At 34.6% G+C, this 19,191-nt stretch overlaps 1 protein-coding gene and 1 non-coding gene across 7 annotated transcripts in view; both read right to left on the minus strand.

Moving 5' to 3' along the window:
- The window catches only part of LOC116538657 (EGF-like and EMI domain-containing protein 1), a 624,824-nt gene that overhangs the window by 399,827 nt on the left and 205,806 nt on the right, over positions 1–19,191 (minus strand). The gene's annotated exons all lie outside the window — the stretch shown is intronic.
- On the minus strand, positions 1,819–2,009 carry LOC116545060. The gene has a single exon (XR_004266173.1). It is a non-coding gene; the product is annotated as a U2 spliceosomal RNA (small nuclear RNA).

Consider the following 19,191-nt stretch of genomic DNA (forward strand, 5'->3'; position numbering starts at 1 on the left):
TAAAAGTGTCTACTTAGCATTCCATCATTTGAATAAAGCATAATTCAATTTCAACTAACTTGCTATTGTTGAAGATAAAGGCGTTACCAACTTTTTGCCATTATAAAATGGAATTGTTGATACTTCATATGAAAGACTCACTCCCAACAGCACTCAAGAAAATGATTAATATATTCCACATTCTAACAAAGACTGGCCATTATGTTTGCTTAAAATATTTGTCAATGTGATTATCCAAATGGTAGTTTATTTATTTAATTCACTTATCCCACGTGTTTTCCTCCTGCTGATCTATACTTGCTATGGTGACCTACACCTCAGAGCAACAAAAGTGATTTATGGTGAATCATGACTAAAATACATTTATCAGCCCTTCCCATTCCTCAAAGTGGAGTGATAATGGGACTAGCAGCCCTGCTGACTCAATGAGGTAGGCAGATTAGAAGAAAAAAAGCACTTAGAAAAACAGATACTTTACAGGGGAAGGATACACATATGGCTAAGTGCACACCATGCAGCCATCTCTCTCTCTCCTTTCTTTTACTGAACAGTGCTTTTACTGAATTGACAAAGAGGGCACTGGGTTCATAAATAGACTAACAGCACTTTCAGAGCACTTTGGTTCAATTATCATGAATTAACTTTAAAAACAGCATTAACTTTTCAGCATATACAATGCACCCAAGAACAACATAGTTATTAGTTTGTTCTCTCTCATTGAACTTTTCCCCCTTTGTGCTTGCAACTGGTATGTAGCCTTCAAGAAATGACTTCTAGTTCCACTGATGGGCTGTCACTTAGTCATCAAAACTGTGTGGTGTTCCAAGACTGTCTCTGGCTTGAAATGTCTGCTTGATTGGACAGGTAGGATTTCCGAGGGAAAAGTACAGTCCATTTCTGGACAAAAGCGTAGATAAAGAAGTGTGAGAGAAAAATCAGTTTCCCTGGCAACTTCACCTTGATGCTGTGGGTCCTCAGATCTACAGGTTTGAATCTTTAATCACTCATCTGAAGATGATCAGTGATTAGTTTATAATCCACAATTATAGTTTAGTAATTTATATTTTAATAATTCTAGAATCAAAAAAACTGTGCATTTCATTCACAGGCCGCCTTCTTGTCATCAAAATACTTCAAAAAAGATTGTAATTATGTTAAGCCAATTATTTAATTAAAGGGAATAATATCAGAATCAGTTAAGAGGCTTTTGTTAAACTATTCATCTCTGTATTTTTTCACTACTTCACCTAGACTTTCTAGTATTAACCAGCAACTGCTGACACAAGTATCTGTTACCAGTATGATATGAAGTGGCACTCCTCCACTGTGGTGAAACAGATAAGAATGTATTAAAGTATGAAGGCAAAGGAACTAAGTTGTTTCATGTATTATTCCAACCAGATTTTAGCAAGAGGCAATGCCAATAAATAAGCACTTATTGTGTGCCAGGCACTAGGAGAGGCGATTTTATTTATTACTCACAACTATCCTGTACTGTGATTAACCTCACTTCAAAGATGAGGAAAGAGAACAGAGTTTAGCCATATTTTCAAAAACAGATGATTAACAAGAGGCAACATGGTGCCCAATGCATGTCTCCAGAGTTTAAAATCGAGTACTAAGTTAGTTTTATAGTACAGAATATACTTTCCTAGATGCCAAACACTTAGATCCACTAGATAGGAGTACCTTCCCAATTTGAAAATAAATTACTTCTTTACGGTTTCTTCATTTCTAATATCCCTTATTATCTGCCAGTCAAAGCACATCTTACTTTAACATCCCTCAAGACTGGTGAGAATTTATGTGTGTGGGAGGTGTGGAGGCATTGTTTCTAGAGGTCCTGCAATACCAGGTCTAGGCATGAAGTGGACAGAGCAAGCTCCTATTTCTTCTCCCTGTTCCGAAAATACATTAAATATACTGTCCTCAGGTAGAGCAGATATCAGATACTAAACTGATAAAGATAGATATTATACTTGATCTTAGCCAAATGGTTGAGAAGTGATTGATGAGGAATCTTAAATTGGTGATATTTCAAATAGTATCTGAAAGGTAACATAATCATTTTACTGAGATTTAAAAGATGCCTGAGTCATTCTAGGAGTCCATCAGCAATACATGCAATCTCTGTTTTTAAGTAGTAACATATCTGTAGATGCAAATCTCATCTATTTGAATAGATCAACTTCGTTTTTATAAGGTGACAATTTTTAACTGAGTCCATAAATTCTACAGCCACATCTACAGTACCCATACACACTAAACTTTTCAATAAAGCTCTGATTACAAAAATTATCCTCTTTAATCATATACTCTACTCTTTAAATTTTAAAATTCAATGTTTTTTAAAAGTCTTATTTAGAAGTTATGCTCCTTTCTCATCAAGAAGAAAGTTCCAAAGGTAGGAAATAGCAGGATGAGAAATAAGACCTCATCTCTATGTAACACTGAACCAATAATCAATAGACTACAGCAGCAGAATTTTTAAAAAGCAAGAGTACAAATTAATTAGTACATATAATTCATCATTTTGAAGTTTGTTACTAGTTTAGCAAAAGGCAATATTAATTTTTCAGCTATCTTCATTTCATTTTGGTAATTTATCATATGCCACACAAAGAGATCCCAAACAACTGTATACATGACATTTTACTGGCCTGTATTAGATTTGACTTCTGGTCAATAGGACAATGCTTTATGCTTTAAAATGAAAGAGTGTTCCTCAAAAGCACACTTAAGAGAGGAGAGATTTTCTTCAAATTGTAATTATTATTACTAAGAATATTTATTGGGTAAACATCTGCCCCTACTGATGAGAAGGACAGGACTCACTTATGTCCTACCTTGTAAGTCCTTGAGCTCAGAAAAATGAACAAAGGAAACTTTCAAACCTTGTTTCAAAAAAAGGTTAAAAGAAAAGTCTGCTATAATAAACTTTGATATTAACATGCAAGGTTAAACTGTGTAAAGCAAGAAAAATATACTCTTATGAAATCAACAATGACAGTAACATCTTGAAATCTATTTTAAATAACTTAAATTTTACTAAACTCACTCAGGATACACTCAATGTCTTCTCTTGGACTTGTCTGACTCCAGGTTTGCACATAGCTTTCTTCAAACTGGGATTTCCACCTCTACCCCTAAAATTTAAAAAAAAAAAATTTCATTCATTTTTCAGTTATAGTTTTTTTACTATATTTCCAGAGCATGATACTTTGAGTTAGGATATTCTCTACTTAGGATCTCTTCAATTTTTGTTAAAAGTTCCTGTATATGGGCCAGGCACAGTGGCTCGTGCCTGTAATCCCAGTATTTTGGGAGGATAAGGTGGACGGATGGCTTGAGCCCAGGATTTTGAGACCAGCCTGGGCAACATGGCAAAACCCTGTCTCTATAAAAAAAACACAAAAATTGGCCAGGCATGATGCCACACACCTGTAGACCCAGCTACTCTGAAGGCTGAGGCAGGAAGATCAATTGAGCCTAGGAGGTCACAGCTGCAATAAGTTATGATCATACCATTGCACTCCAGCCTCAATGACAAAATGAGACCTTGTATCAAAACAAACAAACAAAGAAAACGAGTTCATGCATATGATTAAGGTGAAGCACAGCACACTCAACCAGTTTTCTTTCATAAAGAGGAAAGTTTCTCCCTCAGTTCCAACTGTTAGGCATGAGAAAAATCAGACGTGGATGATAAGAAAAGGTCTTTGTTCATGTGTGACGAAGTCACTAAAAGCCACCCTTTCTAATCCTCTCAAGCCATCTTCTGCCACACTCGCTCAACACTTTATAAATTACTTATAGCACACGCCATACCAGACATTGTTGCTCAAAATAAGAAATGGTCTCAGATGGCAGAAAGCAAATTCTATTCATCCTGGAATCATAGTTCTTAATAGGAAGCCTAAATTATTAGTTGGAGTCTAACCAAATTATTTTTCTCAGATATTTACCCATAAAAAGTAACACAAACAAACAAACAAAACCTCTGGCTTTTGCTTAAGAACAAGCTTGGGGAAAGACGGCAATGTGAACAGCATTACTACTACCAGAAAAAAATGGGAAATGCTTTGAAAAGTGCAAAAACACTGCTGGACGTACTGTCTAGTATGCCTTTCTTGGTTACCTCTGCCTTCCATTGCATTTGAGCTATTTTATAACCCTGCAAATTCCAGAAAACTGGTAATAATGCAAATTACTCCTCTCTGTAGAAATGCAAATGGACAGAGTCCTGAGGAATGCAATTCTTTATTACCTTGTGGACACAGCAGTTTTGCATGTATTTGTACATTCGTTTCAGCTTTCCTCATTGCTCATCTATATGTTTCTTTAAATTCATCTCTGAGTTCATTGTAACATCTTACCAGTTATCTCATTAATTAATGAATCAAAATCTTGGGCATATGTCCATTTTATATTTATATGTACTGTAATTTTATTTTTAAATTATCTTTTAACAACACACTTAATTTTGTTCCTAGCTATGTAATTCAAGTTAAGTGTTTCCATAAATTTCATAAGTAGACTTACAGACTTTATTCACTTTTTCATGGAATAGTGAACATATGAGGCTCTTACATAGTACCAGATTATAATTAATATACGCTATAAAAGCAAATTTATAAAATAATGGAATAAAGTATCCTTTTAAATGTATTTTTTTTTGCTACAAATGAGAATATAAGACTCAGGGTTTATAAATCATAATCATCAATAAGAGAGGACAGGCCAGGCACAGGGGTTCACTCCTATAATCCCAGCACTTTAGGAGCCTGAGACAGGAGAATCACTAAGCTCAGAAGTTTGAGACCAGCCTGGACAACATAGCAAGACCCAATATTTCAAAACAATTAAATTAAATAAATTAGTTGGGTGTGGTGGTGTGTGTCTGTAGTCAGAGCAACTCGAGAAGCTGAGGCAGCAGTATTGCTTAAGCCTAGGAGTTAAAGGCTACAGTGAGCTATGATCCTGCCACAGCACTCCAGTGTGGGCAACAGAGAAAGACTTTGTATAAAAAGAGGACAGGCTGGGTGCAGTGGCTCATACTTATAATCCCAGCACTTGGGGAGGCTGAGGCAGGCAGACCACCTGAGGCCAGGAGCTTGAGCCCAGCCTGGCCAACATGGTGAAATCCCATCTCCACTAAAAATAAAAATAAAAACAAAAATAAAGAACTTAGCTGGCATGGTGGTGGGTGCCTGTAATCCCAGCTACTTGAGAGGCTGAGGCAGGATAATCACTTGAACCCAGGAGACGGAGGTTGTAGTGAGCCAAGATCGTGCCACTGCACTCCAGCCTGGGCGACAAGAGTGAAACTCCATCTCAAAAACAAAACAGAACAATACAGAATTCTACTTCTATTTATGTTTGCTAAAAGAACATTTTCCAGATTCATCTCTTCTAATCTATCTAAACACTAAACAGACCCATATATTGTTCTCTTATTTTTCTTTTCTAAATGAAGTTTTTAAAATTTTCTTTTATAAACGTTTTAATAAAGGAAACTAGAATTATTCAGAACTAATAAAGAAAACTAGAATGGCACTAATGGTCTGCCTGTGAAAATCTTAATTTTGAGAAACAATCAGCATGATAAAGGACAAATCTCTCTTTCAGACATCTCCTGTATAATAAAAATGTTAATCAGCAGACTCCAAAACCATTCTCCACACAGTTGGGTTGATGGTGATATCCTGGCAAATTTCCAAAGAAGGAAATTAATACTGTGCTCACTATAGATTGGAGGATACTCCCTTTGAGGCAGTCAACACAGTCTACGGGAGGTGTTGGAACTAGTGTGCATGCATGTGTGTGCATGTGTATGTGTGTGCAAGATATTCATAGTTATTCTCTCAGGTCCTTTTTGCCACAGTGGAAATAAACCCATCACTGGGAATTGCTTAAAACTAAAACATAGTCTGCAATTTTATAAAGCACCCAGAGCACAGAAAATGTTCTGCACAAAACTTTTCCAACTTGCTTCATTAAGCCAATAAACCATGATGGTCCTTCAGGAGAAATCAAACAACTGTTGGGCTTAGCCAACCAGACTGAAGACAAGAGGGGCTTATAAGTGTGCCTGAAGTATTGGCATATATTCACTCTGAAAATATCTATAAAAAGTTTTCAGATTTATGTAAAGCTTCTAGCACAGACATACAAATATTGAACCACAGAACTGGTTGTTTCTATACTTTATTACTTGTTTCATCAAAAGGAGTTTTTGAAGGTCTCTTCATCTAATCCCAAGACAATAAAATTACCACAATTAATCTTTACACAAATAAATTCTTTCAATACATATGTGTAAGTGGCCCAGGGAACCACAATTAAAAACAAATTTGATGAACAGTTAGCTTTTCGGTAGTCAAACATTAAAGCCAAATGGTAGTGTTACCTGCTTCATTGTTTAACAAGAAGTATTAGACTATAACATGGAAAGAAAAAAAAAAAAAACAAAACAGTAACCCTGAATGAGAAATGGCAGGTCTTAAAATATTAGATGTATCATTTCATCTCCAGATAGCATTTCTAAGCAAACAAAGAATGTTCTGTTTTGCCATGAGATGGTAAAGGAATCTCATTATCTCATGCAGTTAGATGGACAATCTCTGAACAGCTGAATCATGAGGCATTTCAAAGAGGCAGATGACCTTATTATCCAAAACTTAGAGAAGGCGATAATGACTCAAGAGATGAATGTACTTGGTATCATTTTCTGGGATTATCAATTTTAATTAACAGAAATTATCCAGCAGAACAAATAGCTATCTAATGCATAAGACTGTACCTTTAAAAAAAAATAAGACAATGAATTCAGTCCTTGCTAACTATCTATGCATAGATAATTACAAAATGGAGAGAGGAGTTACAGGCCTTGGCCAAATGTATTTATTTTGTAAGAAATGGACTTGTCCTCAGGTAATTAATATAGGCAAGTTCATTATGTGAGGTTTAATGGAAATAATTTCAATTTGACCTGATTGCTATGTGTTTGACAGAAAAAAATAAACATATGTAGTTATTCTACTCATTAACAATTAAAATAATCTCTATTTTTATTTTAAATGATGGTCTTTGAGCTCAGAAGCTGGATTTGCTGACCTGTACCCCTACTTGAGGTAGACTTTGCTTCCTGATCAATAACGAGTGACATCAAAGAGCATAGAAGATTTAGAGAAAGAAGAAGACATAAAATTAAGGATTCCTTCTTTGATCTTGTAGTTTCCTGATAATTATGAAGTAAGAGGGCACTGTTACTTTGTTCTTATAAGAAAGAGAACCACTTAAAAAGGTCAGTAAAAGGATGGACAAGTTACATACTGAAAAAAAAAAGTGAGAAAGTTAAATTAAAAAATGATTTAAAAGTTTACATTTCAACTGATGAAGGAAGAGTCCAGGGCATTAACGCTACGTGAGTCATCTTAAAACAACTCAAATGAATCAGGGAATCGTGCTGTTTCAGGCGTGATTCCAATCACTGTTTTTAGGACATTTATAAAAGAGCTCTTTTATTGTTTATAGAGGACACACATTTCAACTGAATTTCAGTATCAAAAAGTACATGGTTTGTATATACTTCACAACATAACCTAAAGAAATACTGTTTTAGGAAAAATAAAGTGTCTACAAAACGTTTTATTTTGGTGGAGAAAAAGAGATGACAGTCTTCCACATCAAATTCATATTAAGAAATGTTACTTTCAAAAATGTGTAGAGGTTTCTATAAATCTAATAAAAACATCTACTCCAGACTAACTGAAAGACTAATAAAATCAACAGTGTCTTCAGTCCTATAAAGCGAATATTTATCACACTATTGGAGATGCATTTTCTTTTTTTTTTTTTTTCCCATTTATTTATTTTATTGCATTTTAGGTTTTGGGGTACATGTGAAGAACATGCAAAATTGTTGCATAGGAACACACGTGGCAGTGTGATTTGCTGCCTTCCTCCCCATCACCTACATCTGGCATTTCTCCCCTTGCTATCTCTCCCCAGCTTCCCACCATTCAGAAGTGGGCAAAGGATATGAACAGACACTTCTCAAAAGAAGACATACGTGAGGCCAACAAACATATGAAAAAATGCTCATCATCACTGGTCATCAGAGAAATGCAAATCAAAACTACACTGAGATACCATCTCACGCCGGTTAGAATGGCGATCATTAAAAAATCTGGAGACAACAGATGCTGGAGAGGATGTGGAGAAATAGGAACACTTTTGCACTGTTGGTGGGAGTGTAAATTAGTTCAACCATTGTGGAAGACAGTGTGGCGATTCCTCAAGGACCTAGAAATAGAAATTCCATTTGACCCAGCAATCCCATTACTGGGTATATATCCAAAGGATTACAAATCGTTCTACTATAAGGACACATGTACACGAATGTTCATTGCAGCACTGTTTACAATAGCAAAGACCTGGAACCAACCCAAATGCCCATCGACAATAGACTGGGTAGGGAAAAGGAGATGCATTTTCATTCATAGGAATACTGTAAAACCACTTAATTGACCTCCTGGCATTGCCAATGAAAAGATTTCATTCATAAGCTCAACTCATTTAATTATTTGTACTTAAAATTAAAGTTTATTTCCTAGTTCTACCACAGTCAAAGGGAATTGAATATACAACTAAATCAAATTGAACTGTTGGCATATATAATTAATTGGCTTAGAAATTGTTGCCAAGATGGTTACTTATGCCCAAATTAAGAAATGTTATCACAAATAACATAAGGATATAATAATTTCATTAGTGTTGAAAATTTATGAACTCAAAGCCCATGCCATAAAATTACCCATTATTTTGTACTTTAAAAACAATTTGTAGTTCAGTAGTTAACGCTACTTAGATTTAAAAAATCTAAAAAACAAAAATAAAATGAACACTCCCCGAAGTTCCAAACAATACAGAATTAATAATGTTCTAATTTAAGTGGAAGAAAATGAGATGCAATCTCATTTGTTACTTTTTACGACTTTTGAGCTTGTTTATTAATTGCTATAAATTCTGACTGGAATCCTTACAAACATAATCATCATGCAACTAATAGAAGCATCAGGTTTTCTTCAGAATGAGAATTTTTTATTTAAAATAAAACTTTATCGAGTCAGTGGTGTTCAAGCCACTAATAAGCTGGCTTGGCAAACAACTATATTGTTCATTTACAATAAAGTACAGTAAATACGCTCCAATAACGTTTCATTTTTAATAATACACATTCAATACAGAAAAATTTTAAAACATAGAAAATTGTTAAAAAAACAAATCTCATTACCCAGAGATAATCACTGTCCACATCTGACCACTGAAGAGAGCAATTTAAATTATTTCATTTTGAATAACTTCATTTTGGGGATTGTAGGCAGTTTCTGAGTCTAGGAATTTCCCTCAAGGGAATTTTCCTCATACAAAGGGCCACTTTTGCAAGTCTATTTGTTGATTAGGCATTTAACTGGTACTTGTACTGGGAAAACTTTCCTCAGATTAAGGCATTAGTGGTTTTTTGCAGTGTTATAAATTGGTTCTATTGGTAAGATTGTACATTTATAGAGTTAGAAAAATATTTTGTCACTTAAATCCACATTTTGATTACCCTATGATAAAATTTAGCTTTATCCTTTAGTGCAGGGTGTGCTATCATATAAGCATTTGGTCACTAAAAATTAAGAATTTAGTTGTGCCAGGAAGGACATGTCACCCTAATCAACCCTTAACTTTAATCCAGGGGATTACAACCTGGATGGTGCTGCGTCCACAGTAACATATTTAAAACTGAATGTTCTAAGCTTTGCAAAGAGTAGCATAAATATTGTAATTATGGAGGTTATGGGAATCTGTGCATTTTCTTTATGAGAGGAAATATCCTATACAGGAGATAAATGTTTCCACCACACAGCATCTTGGATCAGGACATTCATGGGGGGTTGGACATCAGGCAAAAAAAAAAAAAAAAAAAGAAAAAAAATGTCTTCTAAATGTCTTCTTTCTCTTTCTATAGCCATATTATTTCTGGCTTCAGACTTTACATACGAACCTTTCTAGAAACTGTTTCTGAAAGTTGAACTAGTAAATGGGGACCTCGTGAGAAAGCAGATATGAAGTACTATCTAGGCTTTAAGTACAAAGAGCCGCCACTAATAGAAGCAAATTTGTGCTATGGTTCTATCATTCCCATGCCTTATTAAAATCTGGAATGATTATGTTGTGGGTTTTAGTGACAGTCGGGACCCAACTCCAAGACTAGAGTGGCAGCACTGGCCACAATAATCAGTAGATGGCAGCCAGTCTCCCAACAGTAGAGAACTCGCAAGGTCCATCAGCAACAGCAAGGTCAAGACACAACATCCACAACAAAGGCCAGAGAAGAACCTGTTACAGAACATGAGTAGACTGCCCTATCAGAAACTCTCAAAGATAACTCAGACATCTTTAAGGGCTCTGCTTTCTGGCAGGTTGGCTGGTGTGCAGAAATAACATATAACCACATTATAAAGACCTAGGCAAGTGAGGTTGATGGCATATGGGAGTGCATGTAAAAGTGTGTCATACTTCCAGTTTTACATTCTGCTGTTTCTTTTAACTTAATACTATAAATTAATTTCATATATGTAACTGAATTGTCATTGAATATGTAATCATCATATATATAAATATACAATGTCACATTTGATATATGTATATATACATTTATATCACATACATGTTGAGCATACCTAATTCAAAAATCCAAAATGCCCCCAAATTCAAACCTTTATGAGAACTGAACTGGTGCCACAAGTAGAAAATTCCACATCTGACCTCATGTGATATGTCTCACTCAAACACAGGTGCACAACACACAGTTTATTCAGTGTCCCCAAGGGGGCCATTATACAGTGTACAGTGACCTTTTAATCAAAACACAGCATTGCAGGTAGCTGACAGCTACCCTCGTTTGCCATCACTGTTGTTTAACAGCTGATAAGAGTGTTTTGGTGATGCTGTGGGGCTGCTTAGTTACCCTGAACACGTCATTTTTCTCACTTGTATTAATGATATGCTTTACTGTTTGTATGGTATGTTTTACTGTTAAATATTTAATGTGTGAATAAGTGTAAGAAAATGATTGCTTATCTGAAGATGAATTAAGAATCATGAATTACAGTGATGTCAAAAAACCACAGATTGCCCACCTACGTGGCTGGGACAGTGACTTTGCTTTCTGTTGGTTAACTGTATACAAACTGTTTTGCACAAAATTTTTAAAATATCACATAAAATTACCTTCAGCTATGTGGATAAAATATCTATGAAACATAAATAACTTTTGTATTTAGACTTGGTTTCTATCCCCAAGGTACTTCATTATGTATATACAAATATTTCAAAATCCAAAAAATCTGAAATCAAAAGCATTTCTGGCCCCAAGCATTTTGGATAAGAGATACTCAACCTATATGTGACATATAAATACATTTGAATATATAACATGAATACATGTATGAAGATATAACTGTCATAAATATGTAGTTTTATTGGTTGCACAACATTACTTTGTATGAATACTGCAATTTAATCATTTCCTCTTATTAGGAACATAAATTATTTTTTTCTGTTAAATAACTTGGCTATGTGTCTCTCCAAACATAACTATTCTGCAACATCTGTGATTATTTTCTTACCTGAATCGGCATTGCCAACTCTGCCTAAGAGTGGTATTCTAAGTCTATATTTAAGACAGGATATACTACTATCTCAGGAGAAAAAAAAATAGTATGCTTTCCATACAGGGCCTGATGGGGAAACAGGCACTGAGGCAACTCCTTACTGTCTCATAACATGGAATTGTATCTTATTTTGTTCACAACTTTCAGTCTTCTGTATTCTCCTGAATTTATCTGCAGGGCCACTTTATTTGCTTAACTATGATTCTTGTTTCCTCAAACTCAGTTTTCATTAGACTCAGCTTCCTTGCACTAATTCAATCCCAATATTAAAACCAACTTTCTTCTCCCTCCACCTAACTGGAATAGGTTCATATTACTTGGTCAAAAGCTCACACTAAAATATCCAGGTGGTATGTCAGTATTATTTGAGTTCACTACCAATCATTTGTGGTCATGGTATTGTCTTTTATTAAGGCTATTTCTACCAGCTTCTGTGACTCATTCTAAATCTGCTAAAAGGAAAAACTGCGTATCAACTAAAATTGGATTACATGTTCACAGTATTCTATCTTCATATGTTGGAGAATGATATTTCTTCATTTTGAGTGTGAACAAATCTACAACATTTTCTGGAAAATATTTATTGCTTATTACATATTAGGGATAATCCTGGATTTTTCCTGTAATTTAGAAGAGATTCATATCTTCTAATGGTTGTAGATATGTGGTCTTCTTTCTGAGTTCTCTATTCTCTTCCATTGGTCTATGTTTCTGTTTTTGTAACAGTACCATACTGTTTTGGTTACTGCAGCCTTGTAGTATAGTTTGAAGTCTGGCAGCATGATGCCTCCAGCTTTGTTCTTTTTGCTTAGAATTGTCTTGGCTATATGGGCTTTTTTTTATTCCATATGAATTTTAAAATCATTTCTTCTAATTCTGTGAAGAATGTCAATGGTAGTTTAATGGAAATAGCATTTAATCTATAAATTGCTTTGGGCAGTATGACGATTTTCACAATATTGATTCTTCTACCCATGAGCATGGAATGTTCTTCCATTTGTTTGTGTCATCTCCGATTTCTTTGAACAGTGGTTTGTAGTTCTCTTTGAAGAGGTCTTTCACTTCCACTGTTAGCTGTATTCCTAGGTATTTTATTCTTTTGTGGCAGCTGTCAATGGGAGTTAATCCTTAATTTGGCTCTGAGCTTGCCTGTTGGTGTATAGAAATGCTAGCAATTTTTGCTCATTGATTTTGTATCCTGAGAGTTTGCTGAAGTTGCCTATGAGCTTAAGAAGCTTTTGAGCTGAGACGATGGGGTTTTCTAGATATTGGATCTTGTAATCTGCAAATATAGTTTGACTTCCTCTCTTTATATCTGAACATCCTTTGTGTCTTTTACTTGCTTGATAGCCCTGGCCAGAACTTCCAATACTATGTTAAATAGGAGTAGCGAGAGATGGCACATCCTTGTCTGGTGCTGGCTTTCAAGGGCAATGCTTCCAGCTTTTGCCTATTCAGCATGATATTGGCTGTGGATCTGTCATATATGGCTCTTGTTATTTTGAGGTATGTTTCTTCAATATTTAGTTTACTGAGAGTTTTAACATGAAGGAATGTTGAATTGTATCAAAGGCCTTTTCTACATCTATTGAGATAATCACGTATTTTTTGTCTTAGTTCTGTTTATGTGATCTCTCACAGGTATTGATTTGCATACGTTGAACCAATCTTGCCTCTCAGGGATGAAGCCTACTTAATTATGAAGGATAAGCTTCTTGATGTGTTTCTGGATATGCCAGTATTTTATTGAGAAGGTTTGTATTAATGTTCATCAAGGATATTGGCCTGAAGTCCTTTTTTGTTGTATCTTTGCCAGGTTTCAGAAATTTTATGTTGATTCTACTATTTTCTGGATAAAGAATCACATTTATTTTCACATAATGATAGTCTTATAACTCCATTTCAATAATTTTATCTCTATTCTGGCCTCTGATCAGAACTCCAGAATAGGATAACCAACTGATCACTTGACTCTTTACTTAAGTGCTTAATAAATGTACTAATCTTAAACCACATTTTCTTATCCCTCCTTTCCATAAGCATTTTCTTTCTCTTTACATGGTATCACAATCCATCATATTTCTTAGCCAAAACCACAGGAGCTATCCTTGATTCTTCTTTGATTCTTCACATCTTCAAATCAATTACTCTGACCTCTTGCTTATCCTCCATAATATATCCCAGTTGAACCATTCCCACTTTTTCTGCTCTGTCCATCCCACACCAAGCCCCCTTTATTTCTCCCTTTGAACAAGTATCATAACCTTCTTACTGGCTTCCCTCTCTTTTCTACCCCTCATACCCCACAATCAAATGAGCAATCAAGGTTATCTTTCTAAAATGTAAACCCAGATCAAGGCAAACTCCTTGCTAGCATCCTCAAATAACTTCTCATTTTTCCACACTGGAGGGAAAAAAATCTACTGTCCATAAACAGGCAAAGCTATGAGCTGTGAGGCACTACAACTCTCCTGTGTAGCAAAAATATCTTAAGAGCATAGATCTCTCAGTCAAAGAAGAGGAGGAGGAAATGAACAGAATTCTGGTACACCTTCAGTGTCCTCATTCCTGATGCCAGATATACCTCTTCATTCATACATTAGATTATTCAGTTACTTAGGCTACTACAATCTTCATTTCTGCTGGAGTTACTCTGAATTGGGTTTCTGATATTTGTAATGGAATCTCAACCATTCTAATTGATGTGTTCTGTTCGGGGCTGGATTTTAAAATTAGAAAAAGAAAACCCTTTCTTTATTTCTTCTTGAGTAATTTCTAACAAGTATTAGTTTTTCTTTAAAACACAACAGATAAGAAGGTTTTTTGGGAAAATGGCAGAGTAGGAAGCGCCTAAAATCTGTCCCTCACCTAGACAAAAATGGTAATGGCAGAATCTGTTTGATGTAACTATATTAGTACTCGGGAGTATACTGAAGGCTTGCAACTTTCTAATGTTTGAACCAAAAACTGTGGTAAATTTGGGTCAATTTCATCTCTTCCCATAGTAGATCCACTACCCCTTAGTCCTTTGGCAGGCAACTGTGCATGTGCTCCAGGAGTAGCTTATGCCCCACTTACAGGAGCTGGGGGCACAAAAAATCCTGCCCTTCAAATACTATGGATTTGTGCTCTGATCACTGATTGCTGCTTCTGATCACAGAGGCACACACAAGGAGGCAGTGACTATTGTTGTTACAGCTACCCTTTGTTGCAAGTTGCTCCTCATTTGGTTGAAGTGATTTGCATGAATTTTTTGCAGTGCCAGTGTCTTTTTCCCTTCTAATTTTGTCCCTTTGCCCACTTTTGAAAGCCATTATTGAAGACTAGGACATGCAAAAGCAGTCACATATACAGGGGGAATCAGAAAATCACTGTACATGTCCAGGGGAAGGCACAGGCTCAGAAAAGACCTGAGAAGACCTTCACTTTACACACCAGGTTGATGCTTGGCAAATATGAAGACCATACCAACAAAAGAATGAATAAACAACAACAACAAAACAAATAAAACCAGTAAAACCTGGGAAAGGAGGATAATCTGATATCCAGAGTTATCATATTACTACACTCAAATATCTAGTTTTTTTTACAAGGCATACAAACGAAGTATGGCCAATTCAAATACATAAACAAACCAATAGAAACTGCCCCTGAAACACACAAACACACACACACACACACACACACACACACACACACACACACACACAAACACACACAGCCCTGATGGTGGATCTACCAGAAAAAGTCTGTAAAACAACTGTCTTAAAGATGTTCAAAAAACTAAAGGAGATGTGGAGAATGTAAAAAAAAAGTATTAATAAATGGAAATATCAATAAAAAAACAGAAAACCTAAAAAGAAAAAAGAATTTCTAGAGGTTAAAAGTACAATAACTGAAATAATAAACTCATTAAACGAATTTAAAGGCATATATGAGCAGGTAGAATAAAGAATCAGTAAACTTGAAAATAGGACAATGGAAAATATTAAGTCTGAGGATAAGAAATAAAAAGACTGCAGAAAAATGAGCAGAGCATTACAGTCCTAAGGAACACATCAAGTGGACCAACATATGCATTGCAGGAGTCTCAGAAGGAGAAGAGTGAGAAACATGGTAAGGAAACTATTTTCAAAAATAATGGTCAAAATCTTTGCAAATTTGATTAAAGATATGGATATAAATATCCAAGTTCAACAAACTCAAATAAAAAGAACTCAAAGAGAACCATATTGAGACACATTATAATTAAACTGTCAAAAGCCAGAGACAAACAGCTAATGTTGAAAGCAGATTAGTCTTTAGTCTTTTATATGATGAATAATAAATAAAACATGCTCAATAAGATTATAAACAGATACTTAATAAAACCTTTGGGAGCCAGAAATCAGTGGGCTGGTATACTGAAAGGGCTAAAAGGAAAAAAAAAAATAACATTCAACCAAGAATACTATATTCATCAAAACTGTTCTTCAAAAGTGAGGGAGAAGCTAAGACATTTTCAGCTAAACAAGGTGATGTAGTTTGTTACCACTAGACCTGCTCTGCAGGAAATGCTAAAAGGAGACTGCAGGTTGAAATGACAGAATGAACAGTAGAAAGTAACTGGAAACTTTACAAAGAAAAGAGAAATCTAAGTACAGGTAAATTATTGCAATTATAAAAGCTCTATATAGTATATCCATTTCTAGTATTGGCTTTGGTCCGAAAATTAGGTTCAGCAATTGCTTCTGGCAACCTACTGACTGACCAGGTGACAGATGTGTAGCAGCAATGAAAATAACAAAGTAATGAGAAAAGGAACGATAGATGTCTTCAGGACTAACAGCAGGGACAGCTAACAATAGCTTTCAAACAATAATGTCAGAAGATTGGGGATGGCAATACCTACAGCTGGGGTATAGGAAGAGAGAAAAACTAACAGATTCATTTTTCAGTGGGGCTGCCATATTTTTTATTTGTTTTTGAACTGTGAGGGGGTAATAGATGCTTTCTACAATTTGATTTTTGTGTGTGTCCTATGGTGAAATTTTATGATATTTATGATCTATTTATGACATTTTTCTTTTTTTTCTTTTTATATTTCTAGAGATGGGCTTTCACTATGTTGCTCAGGTTGGTCTTGAACTCCTGGCCTCAAACGATCTTCCTGCCTTGGTCTTCTGAAGTACTAAGGTTACACGCATTAGCCACCATGCTCAGCCACAGTTTTTCTTTAAACATTTTTTTCATGTCATTTTAAAAATTTTAGTTTATTTTTTGATGAAACGTTTTAAAAATTTAATTTACAATTTTAAAATTGTATATATTTATGGTATAGAATACGATGTTTTGAAATAGGTATACATTGTGAAATGGCTAAATCCCACTAATTAACAAATGTATTATCTAATGTACCTAATTTTTTTATGGTGAGAATACTGAAAATCTACTGTTGAGCAATTTTCAAGTACTGTAGTTAATACATTGTTATTAACTGTAGTCACTATGTAGCTCAATAGCCTCTTGAACTTATTTCTCCTATATAATTGAAATTTTGTATCTTTTATCCAACATCTACTCAACCTGTACCCCTACTTCAAAGCCATGGTAACCACCATTATACTCTCTACTTCTATGAATTTGAATTATTATTTTTTATTAGATTCAGGGAGTACATGTATGGGTTTATTACACAGATATATTGCATAATGCTGGAGTTTGGGCTTCTATTGAATCCATCATCCAAATAGTGGACATAGTACCCAACTGGCAGAAAACCTGATAGATGTAGAGGTTTGGCAGATCACAAGAAGGATAAGAACTTGAATCAAAAGGTTCAGGAAACTGATCAAGGAAAATAGGTTCAGGCTGAAATGGATGAAAATCAATGACAATAAATGGAATGGCTCAATAAATTTGAATTTCTACTCTTACAAAAAATTACTGACATTATTCAAAGTTCCAAGTGGATAACTTCCAGAATAGTTAAAGTCCTAGTGAAATTGTTTCCATAAGAATAAATACTTCTACATTAGGATTCAATACATCATTGCTATTCAGATTGCTATTCATACGATAATAATTTCAACCAAAGGAAATACAAAAGGTAACAATATGTGTGTTATGAAAAATAATGTTTTAATATGGTTTTAGACAATTTAACATATTCAGAGGCAAATTCAATAAATTATCTCTTTATAAATATTAGGAGTATTAAATACTAAAATGTAATCATTATTAATAAGAGTCCCAGTTCTGGACTTTTAGAATTAGGACGGCTTGACTGATGTAAAACAGCCTGGGTTGTAATTATTGTGTCCTTTGATGTTGCATTCACATATTAATTCTACGAGGCTGTTCATCTTATTCTTGGGCTTAAATGACAACAAAAAGAATTTGTGGTAATGATGAAAAAATCTTTTTTGACAGTTCAAGTTATTAAACATTGAAATAAGTTTTAAAAAAAGAGATTACTGAATCATTTTCTCTCAAAGCCTAAAAGAAAGCATAGATTCCCATCTCACTGGAATGACTTAATAATAGCAGCTTTTATGGGAGGCAGATGGAGGCATTGAATAACTGCCAAATTCTTTCAAATTTGATGATTCAAATCCCATACAGTTTGAAAAAGTCTTTCAATTGTGTAACAAAGTTCTTCACGGGCACCAGAAATCTATGTCTGAAAGCCTCTGTAGGCTATTGGTGCTCATCAATTTGTATTTCCATTTATAACTCAAAGCTATATTTGTGTTGGGAAGAAATGAGGAAGTAGAAAGGATCAAAAGATAAAAGAAATAAAAGGATATTCCTTCTTTCAAATTTAATCTACTTGGAACTACACATAATCGGATTTGGAAGCAGTATTTGATGAGTACAAATTACAAAGATATAGGATTATATATTTCTGTCTGTGGTATATAGGCTATCCTTCACTGTATTCTTCTACATAAAACACTACTATCATAATTTTACCTTGGCACAAGTTTACTTTGAATTAAATAATAATCAATAGGTACATAATTTGGGGAGAGAGAAGGAACTCTATAAGTAACTGCCAAAAATTAAAAAAAAAAAATCTTAACATGGCCTTACAACATGGATAGTTAATAATTTCAGATTAAATGCCAGAAACTTTCCTTAAGTGAAATCATCATAGACTACTCTAAAAATTGTTTACTTTAGTAAGAGAGTGATGTAAATGTTTACCTTAATTACTTATAAGTATTACATGTGTCCTTTTAAAATACTATTTAAAATAATTATTTTACTGGTTTATGAAAAGTATTAGATTCTTCTAGCAACAATTTTTTTTTCTTAGGTCTGGCATCTTTTTTGTACACACTACATGATTGGAAAATCTATTGTTAAAAAGATATCACATCCATATCTGAGCTTTTGATCTTATCAATTTATTGGTTAGTTAGGGGAAGCTAAAATCCAAGTTTAACAATACCAACAAAATGCTTAAAAACTGAATTGC

The sequence above is a fragment of the Sapajus apella genome, unplaced genomic scaffold (assembly GCF_009761245.1).
Source record: "Sapajus apella isolate SASKATOON/1434 unplaced genomic scaffold, GSC_monkey_1.0 scaffold4, whole genome shotgun sequence".
Lineage (NCBI taxonomy): Eukaryota > Metazoa > Chordata > Mammalia > Primates > Cebidae > Sapajus > Sapajus apella.